The sequence below is a fragment of the Trematomus bernacchii genome, unplaced genomic scaffold (assembly GCF_902827165.1).
Source record: "Trematomus bernacchii unplaced genomic scaffold, fTreBer1.1, whole genome shotgun sequence".
Classification (NCBI taxonomy): domain Eukaryota; kingdom Metazoa; phylum Chordata; class Actinopteri; order Perciformes; family Nototheniidae; genus Trematomus; species Trematomus bernacchii.
In genome coordinates, this window is record NW_022988158.1 from 22501 (window position 1) to 32500 (window position 10000).

The window sequence follows — 10000 nt, forward strand, 5'->3', positions numbered from 1 at the left end:
ATTTCTGAAGTAAAAAGCTAATGTTGGGCTATAAAGGAACTACAGCACGGTCACATGACTTCACGTCACCACCGCTAAGCTAAAGGTGGCTAATGTTGGGCTATAAAGGAACTACAGCACGGTCACATGACTTCACGTCACCATCGCTAAGCTAAAGGTGGCTAATGTTGGGCTATAAAGGAACTACAGCACGGTCACATGACTTCACGTCACCACCGCTAAGCTAAAGGTGGCTAATGTTGGACTATAAAGGAACTACAGCACGGTCACATGACTTCACGTCACCACCGCTAAGCTAAAGGTGGCTAATGTTGGGCTATAAAGGAACTACAGCACGGTCACATGACTTCACGTCACCACCGCTAAGCTAAAGGAGGCTAATGTTGGGCTATAAAGGAACTACAGCACGGTCACATGACTTCACGTCACCACCGCTAAGCTAAAGGAGGCTAATGTTGGGCTATAAAGGAACTACAGCACGGTCACATGACTTCACGTCACCACCGCTAAGCTAAAGGAGGCTAATGTTGGGCTATAAAGGAACTACAGCACGGTCACATGACTTGCACGTCACCACCGCTAAGCTAAAGGTGGCTAATGTTGGGCTATAAAGGAACCTACAAGCACGGTCACATGACTTCACGTCACCACCGCCTAAGCTAAAGGAGGGCTAATGTTGGGCTATAAAGGAACTACAGGCACGGTCACATGACTTCACGTCACCACCGCTAAGCTAAAGGAGGCTAATGTTGGGCTATCAAGGAACTACAGCACGGTCACATGACTTCACGTCACCACCGCTAAGCTAAAGGTGGCTAATGTTGGGCTATAAGGAACTACAGCACGGTCACATGACTTCACGTCACCACCGCTAAGCTAAAGGTGCTAATGTTGGGCTATCAAGGAAACTACAGCACGGTCACATGACTTCATGTCACCACGCTAAGCTAAAGGTGGCTAATGTTGGGCTATAAAGGAACTACAGCACGGTCACATGACTTCCAACGTCACCACCGCCTAAGCTAAAGGTGGCTAATGTTGGGCTATAAAGGAACTACAGCACATGTCACATGACTTCACGTCACCACCGCTAAGCTAAGGTGGCTAATGTTGGGCTATAAGGAACTACAGCACGGTCACATGACTTCATGTCACCATCGCTAAGCTAAAGGTGGCTAATGTTGGGCTATAAAGGAACTACAGCACGGTCACATGACTTCACGTCACCACCGCTAAGCTGAAGGTGGCTAATGTTGGGCTATAAAGGAACTACAGCACTGTCACATGACTTCACGTTAGGGCTGTGCGATTATGGCAAAAATCATAATCACGATTATTTTGGTCAATAATTGATATCACGATTATTAAATACGATTATTGACTTTGAAAACATCCATTTATTGAACTTTTAAATACAAATAATAATTTGAACAGTATCTTTTTAACTGTTGATTTCCCTGAACGTATAATTCAACTAAAAAAACAATACAAAAATAAATAAAATAAATTATATATTTATATTTACATTTAAATAAATAATATCAAAATAATAAATACCAATAAACAAGATCAACAAATATTTTGGAGCGCACTTCAACAAGCTACTAAACATATATAAATATGATAAATACAAATAAATGAGATCAAATATGTTGCAGTGCACTGCCACAACCTATCAAAGCAAAATAATCGTTTTTTTCGATTATGTTGTTTTCGTAATTGTGGCAGGCCAAAATCGTAATTGCGATTAAAATACGATTAATTGCACAGCCCTACTTCACGTCACCACCGCTAAGCTAATGGTGGCTAATGTTGGGCTATAAAGGAACTACAGCACGGTCACATGACTTCACGTCACCACCGCTAAGCTAAAGGTGGCTAATGTTGGACTATAAAGGAACTACAGCACGGTCACATGACTTCACGTCACCACCGCTAAGCTAAAGGTGGCTAATGTTGGGCTATAAAGGAACTACAGCACGGTCACATGACTTCACGTCACCACCGCTAAGCTAAAGGTGGCTAATGTTGGACTATAAAGGAACTACAGCACGGTCACATGACTTCACGTCACCACCGCTAAGCTAAAGGAGGCTAATGTTTGGCGTGATGACGTTTTTAAATCCACACGTGTGGTATTTCAACACAGTCTCACGGCATTCCGTGTTATAGTCACGAAATTAATCTATTGATTCGTGTTCACCAACACGATTTCGCCATTTTTTTCATGTCACACAGAACGATTTTAAAAGCAATGTAAATAATAACAAATTAGAAGAAAAAAGACACTTAAAAAAATAAAGATTTCAGTATTCTGACACAGAACGATTTTAGAAGCAATGTATTTCTATTGGTAGTGTGTTTCGTGCCTGCACCAAATAATAACTAATTAGAAGGAAAAAAAGATTGACATAAAATACAGATGTCAGTATTCTGAGGCTCTGAGCCATTTCTTTTCCTCACTGACGGCAAAAAAACTCAGACATTATACAATTTAAAATAAAAGGGATAGGGTTAGGCTTAGGGTAAGATATTGAGTAAGAACATGTGTTTATGAACCACACAGCTTCTGGTCTTCCAAGACCCGACCGGACAAAAAGACGTGTTGCAGGCACGAAACATACTACCAATAGAAATACATTGCATTTAAAATCGTTCTGTGTGACACGAAAAAAAAAGGTGAAAATCGTGTTGGTGAACACGAATCAATAGATTAAATTAATTTCGTGACTAATAACACGAAATGCCCGTGAGACTGGGTTGGGGTATTTTGCTGACAATATTTATGTCGCAGTACAGAAATCTCTTCAGCTTGAGTTAACCACATCCTTTATTTCAGGCTAACAATCAAAAACGCATTCAGGAAACCATTGACCTCCAGATGAGTTAGGACCATTCGATGGAATAAAGAAGCATATTCGTTCATAAATATTTAACTAGATAGCTCTCTTTGCTCTTCATCACCTCCTTTTTCTTTGTTCTTCCTCCTCTTATCTCCTGTCTCCTCCTATTTGCTTCCTGTCCTCCGCTCGCTGCAGTGACAGATAATCAAACGCCACATTAAACTTTAAAGCTGCAAACAAACACAGGAAATGGCTTCAGGTGGAGAAAGGAGGAAGAGAGGGTTTCCTTGTGGTCAAGCAGAGGAAAGTGCTCCAGATGATCAGCTTTTTATAACAATACGCTGTAGTGCAGCCAGCTAAGATATCAAAATGCATCATGAACATTAGATTGGCTTCACTGTTCCAACATGTGGGATTACAAGGCATTGCACCATATAAAACAAATCAGTTAGCTTAGCGTTAGCACTTCCTCGTTAATAATAAGACTTGGCAGAAGAAGTTTGCTGATTGTTATGGTCTTATTGTTTGTTGTTTTTCCATCATTTGTTCGTATTGTGTTTACATTGCACCCCACACTCATTTTACTTCAAGTGTTATTAAATATGAACTGAATATTATAATGCAATCAGCATCGAGCCTCAAGTAGCACCGACGCTAATGTTCTGGTGATCAGAATGCAGATTTAGATCTCACACACACACACACACACACACACACACACCACACACACACACACACACACACACACTCACCTTTCAAATTATACAAAACTGACCAGTAGGTGGGGAACTCAGAGGAGGAACGGGGGGGATGGTTTATTACTTAAGAATTTCTGATTAAATTCATGATTGTTTAGTTAATAATGTTGTTTTGAACAGGCAAATCAAGTCCAAACCCAACCATTAGGACCCAGAGCTGCATGATATTATACTGCATCTTTAATAAGTTAGATTTATTTACTTTAACTTTGCAAACCTTAAATGTTTGGTTTATCTCCGGGAATGAGTGGGAAGTGCGTTAAACACAAGAGTTGAAGTGTGTAGTACTTTATATAGGCCTACAGTCTGTTAGCTGTTAGCCTTTAGCTAGATATTAGCTGTTAGCCTTTAGCTGTTAGACAGTAAGCAGCCAGAGGATCGAGGTCCCTTAATGTTGCTTTGTGATTGGTTCAAGCTATATTCATTAAAAAGTATGGAGTATTTTCTGAAAGATGCTATTTAGACCCTGCATCAAAAGTACTAATACCACCTGAAAATATCCACTGCAGCCAATAGTCCTGCTTTTTAAATCCTCTCCAAGTAAAAGTATGATAATATTATCAGCAAAATGTAGTTGAAGTACTTATAGTACCTGTTTTCAGCTTTGTGAAGATAGCAGTAGGAGTGTGTCCAATCATTTTCCACTAAGAATACTTAATATTACACCTTTAATGTTAGAAAATGAACAGGAGTCATTGCACTGTCCTCCTGCGTTAAAACAAGGTGTGTGTGTGTGTGTGTGTGTGTGTGCGTGTGTGTGAGCTGTGTGTGTGTGTGTGCACGTGTGGTTGTGGTGTGTGGGGTGTGTGTGTGTGTGTGTGTGTTGCACGTGTGTGTGTGGTGTGGTGTGTGTGTGTGTGTGTGTGTGTGTGTGTTGTGGGTGTGTGTGTGTGTGTGTGTGTGTGTGTGTGTGTGTGTGTGTGTGTGTGGCTTCATACAATGTGTGGTGTATGTCTTCTTGCAGCTCTTTCATATTTCAGCTGAGTGTTTGCGCTCTCAGCAGGAGGCCAGCCTCGTTCTGCAGAACTTCATCACTGTTGCTGTTCAACATGCAGAGACTTCATTATCATACGTGAGAGACCAAACTGCTGCCAGGAATCAGGTCAGAGCAGATCAGCTGAAGTGTTGTGGCCTCCTCCAATATACATACCCTCATTAAAACCAACTGCAGTCTCACGGCCATTTCGTGTTATAGTCACGACATTTAATCTATTGATTCGTGTTCACCAACACGATTTTCGCATTTTAAAAGCAATGTATTTCTATTGGTAGTATGTTTCGTGCCTGCACCACGTCTTTTTGTCCGGTCGGGTCTTGGAAGACCGGAAGCTGTGTGGTTCATAAAAACATTTTCTTACTCAATATCAAGCCACATTATTGTTTCTATTTTAAATTGTATAATGTCAGAGTTTTTTTGCCGTCCGCAAGGAAAAGAAATGGCTCGGAGCCTCAGGATACTGACATCTGTATTTTTTGTCATCTTTTTTTTCCTTCTAATTTGTTATTATTTGGTGCAGGCACGAAACATACTACCAATAGAAATACATTGCTTATAAAATCGTTTTGTTTCAGAATATTGAAATCTGGTATTTTTTAAAATATTTTTTTATTTGTTATTATTTACATTGCTTTTAAAATCATTCTGTGTGACACGAAAAAACCGGCAAAATCGTGTTGGTGAACACGAATCAATAGATTCATTTCGTGACTATAACACCAAATGCCGTGAGACTGGGTTGTTAAAACACATGTTGGTTTTTTAAAATGGATGTCAGTAAGTGTGTTTTTGTGGGTTTCTAGGATGTTGAGAGGTGGTCTGGGGCATGATACAAATGTGTTTCAGATGCAGTATAACCATTAAAGCACATTCTTAAAATCCTAAAAATGCTACATTGTGAACAATAAATCTGTGTTGAAGTCGCACGAGAGCTAGTTAACGCTAACTGCTAGCTGTTAGCCGTTAGCTGGTAGATGGAAGCTGTTAGTCATACACTTTTAGCTGTTAGATAATATAATGTATGTTTGTGTTCCTAAACTGTAAAATAATAGCCTACTCTATCTTATCTTCCTAACTGTTAGCTGTTTGCTTTTAGATGTTAGTCCTTAACTCGTTAGCAGTTAGCTGTTATCTGTTAGCCATTGGCTGTTAGCAGTTAGCTGTTATCTGTTAGCCATTGGCTGTTAGCAGTTAGCTGTTATCCGATAGCTATCAATTGTTAGATGTTATCTGTTAGCCATTAGTTGTTAGCTGTTATCTATTAGCTGTTAGCTTTAAGATGTTCTCCTAAACGTGTTAGCAGTTAGCTGCTATCTGTTAGCCATTAGCTGTTAGCTGTTATCTATTAGCTGTTAGCCAGGGCTGCCAACATTTGAGTTCAGCTTGGAGTGAGATTTTTTTTTTGGGTGAACCGTAAAAAGAAACGTTCATGTGTACAGTGTTACAAATGTATTGAATATGTACAAACTAGGGTTTCCCATTATGTACCGGTGTGCCTACAGTGGAATACGCACATACACAGTGTACCCGCGACTCTTACAATCAAGTGCTATTTTATAAGTGGAGGGGGGGTCCTCACCTCCTCTAGGGGGGTCCGGGGGCAATGCTCCCCCTGGAAGATTTTTTTTTTAAATATTGAAGTTAAAAGCATCAATCTGGTGCACTTTGAGAGCAAAATGAATTTATGGATACATCTCTCAACACCCATATGAAACAGAACTGTAAACAGATTTTCTTTTTCTTTATGGATATTTTACTAATCACTCCCCTTTCAAACTGTATACTTGTTTTACTGTCATATAGTATTTCATAACTGTTTTTCATTTATTCTCATAAATGGTGACCAAACCGTTTGAGACCCACTGAGATAACTAGACTAAAGTTAACTATCTAAACAATCAGAGAGTCCCTTACCTCACTGAGCTGTAGTTATCTCTCTCAGTCTGACAGCAGAGAGCTCCTCTCCTTGTTTTAGAAACAGCTTCCAATATCCGTTAGCGCAGCTAGCTAACCAGATGCTAACAACAACAATGCAAATAGTGAATTCGGTAGAAATATACTGTATAATAGTAAAGTTATTCAAGATAATGCCATATTTATTGAAGATTTACATTATAAACATTCCCCAAAATTCTTCAAAAGCATATTCTTCCAAACTCCTTGCTGTAGTATGACCACCAGGAGACTATTGATGTGTGTAGTGAGTTAGTAATATACTGTATAATAGTGAATATTATTGTATTCTCTTTTTTCGGAGTTGCACTTTGCAGACGGTCCCTGAGCACTCGTTTCTTCTCCGGCTGCGGATAGAGACCAATGTAATGTGCCCAGCTCGGAGGACGGCGCGTAGCAGCCTATTGGCTTTTTTTTTATCAAAATGTGATTGTAGTTCGTTGTCCTTACGACGGTACTTAGGAGACGTCATTTGTGTCTGAATAACGTTTTGTTCATGAGTTATTGATCCGTGAAATCCGAATCTCCCAATATCGTTCCAACTTCACTGAACTAAGCCAGAAGACCGTCTCATTTCGTAGACCGCTCGGTTTGCTGTTCCTTCACTTTATTTTTTATATACATTTATTTTGGACGAAACTTAGCGTGAGGAAAGGCATGTGTGGCGTGAGTGCGTGAGATATGGGTAATTGCGTGACTCTCACGCTCAATGCGTGAGTGTTGGCAGCCCTGTGTTAGCTGTTTGCTTTAAGATGTTAATCCTAAACGTGGTTAGCTGTTATCTGTTAGCCATTAGTTGTTAGCTGTTAGCGGCCGGAAAACAAGGACCCCTAATTTCAACACAGTCTCACGGCATTTCGTGTTTATAGTCACGAAATTAATCTATTGATTCGTGTTCAACCAAACACGATTTCGCCATTTTTTTCGGTGTCACACAGAACGATTTTTAAAAGCAATGTAAATAATAACAAATTAGAAGGAAAAAGACATTTAAAAAAAATACAGATTTCAGTATTCTGACACAGAACGATTTTAGAAGCAATGTATTTCTATTGGTAGTATGTTTCGTGCCTGCCACCAAATAATAACAAATTAGAAGGAAAAAAAAGATGACATAAAATACAGATGTCAGTATTCTGAGGCTCTGAGCCATTTCTTTTCCTCACTGACGGCAAAAAAAACTCAGACATTATACAATTTAAAATAAAAGGGATAGGGGTAGGCTTAGGGTAAGATATTGAGTAAGAACATGTTTTTATGAACCCACAGCTTCTGGTCTTCCAAGACTCCGACCGGACAAAAGACGTGTTGCAAGGCACGGAAACATACTACCAATAGAAATACATTGCATTTAAAATCGTTCTGTGTGACACGAAAAAAAGGTGAAAATCGTGTTGGTGAACCGAATCAATAGATTAAATTAATTTCGTGACTAATACCACGAAATGCCGTGAGACTGGGTTGCTAATTTATCATTGTGATGATTTAAAGCTCTATTCATAAAACAATTGATATCTGGCAAATAAAAATATGATGTTATCCAGTTATCTATTCTAGTCAATTAAATGGACATCTAAAAATCCAGATGTTTCCACAGCAATATAAATAGATATTAAAGAGGTAATAGAGAACCGCAGTAGTGACGCGTCCTAAAACCCGGAAGTAAACTTTCTTCCGGTTCCTTCGACAAAAATGCAATGCAATTTCTCCATAGGATTTTGGAAAATAGCTGAAATAAGGTCTGTGGTTGACACACATTTAAGAGACAGATCACGTTTTGTTCAGAGCCGGGTAATCTCCACATGTCTACCCTACTTTTATAATTTTCTAATCATAAATCTAATCGATAGATTTATGATCGATAGATTTATGATTCGTTGGTCTGTTTTTTAATGTGGTATTCATATTCATTGAATTCACTGCTATTAGTATCAAATACTTAATTTCTGGTATCTTTAACAAACCAAAAATAGCTGCCCTCTTTCTCTCGTGTTTCTTTTATTCACTTCGACCCAGTAATCTGTTTCTATTATTGGTTTTTTCTGCAGCTCTTCACAAGTCTTCCTGACACACAGTCGGCACAAAGGCAGAGGAAACTTCATCTTCCCTCTCTGGAGGTCTCTCACAAGGCCACCGATCATCTTATAGACGTTACATAAAGCCTTATATAACAGTAAGGGGAGGAGAGAGAGAGGGGGTGAGAAACAGGAAGTGGTGTTTAATACTCTGCAGAAATCCCTGTTAGGTTCTGAGGATATAGAGACACTCAATCTGGTTTCTAACTGGGGTTTTGGTGTGAGCATGTGCAGAAACAAACCCCATAATTCTTTCATAATAAACCACAGATCCATCCAATATGACTCAATAACCCATCAATGTAACATCATATCATCCAACATAGCACTATTTATGCAATATTACACTAGCATTCTCACCATAACACCATATCATTCCATCATTTCAATATTTATCCAATATAACACACTATTATTCCAAGATAACACCATAATTCATCAACATATCATCATCATTCTTGAATATAACACCATTATTCATCAACATAACACTATATTTCTCCAATATACCACTATGTATGCAATACAACCCCATCATTCTTCAATATAACAATATATTACACCAATATACCACTATTTATCCAATATAAAACCATATTTCTCCAGCATATTCCTCAAAATAACACCATAATATCCAATGTATTTAGCCATATCTGTCCAATTTGGCTCGTTTATCCGTACAAAAAAACATATTAACTAAATATAAAACCATATCTATTATATAAAAGCAGATTTATTCTATATAAGGCCTTAAATCCTCAGCTTAACTCTATTACCACAATATAACAACATATTTCTGTCATAGGACTAGTTTTTAAATATCACACCATCATTTCTCCTAATTGATCCACAGTTGAAAATAGTCCCGACAATGCACTCTTCCTGTTGTTTTGATGATATAAGAAGCGAAGCAGCTGTTTTAGGAATAACTGATTTGTGTTTTAAAAAAATGAATGTCCTAATCTCCTCTGAACGTGTCCTTTTCATTTGGAGGCAAAACAAGACCAGAAAAAGAAAAAGAACAAAATGATTTTATTTTCAAGTTAAAATGTGTTTTCATGCTGCTGCTACTATTATCACTCCATCTGTTATTACTCATATATCTGCGGGTGTGTACGCAGCCATGTGTGTGTGTGTGTGTGTGTGTGTGTGTGTGTGGGGCGGAGGAGCATGTACGCTTTCTACATCCGAGGGCCAACTTTGTGTGCAAGAAAGTGTATGAGACGGAAAGAAACCATGTGAATATTACATCCTCCGGCAAGATGTGTGTGTGTGTGTGTGTGTGTGTGTGTGTGTGTGTGTGTGTGTGTGTGTGTGTGTGTGTGTGTGTGTGTTGTGTGTGTGTGTGTGTGTGTGTGTGTGTGTGTGTGTGTG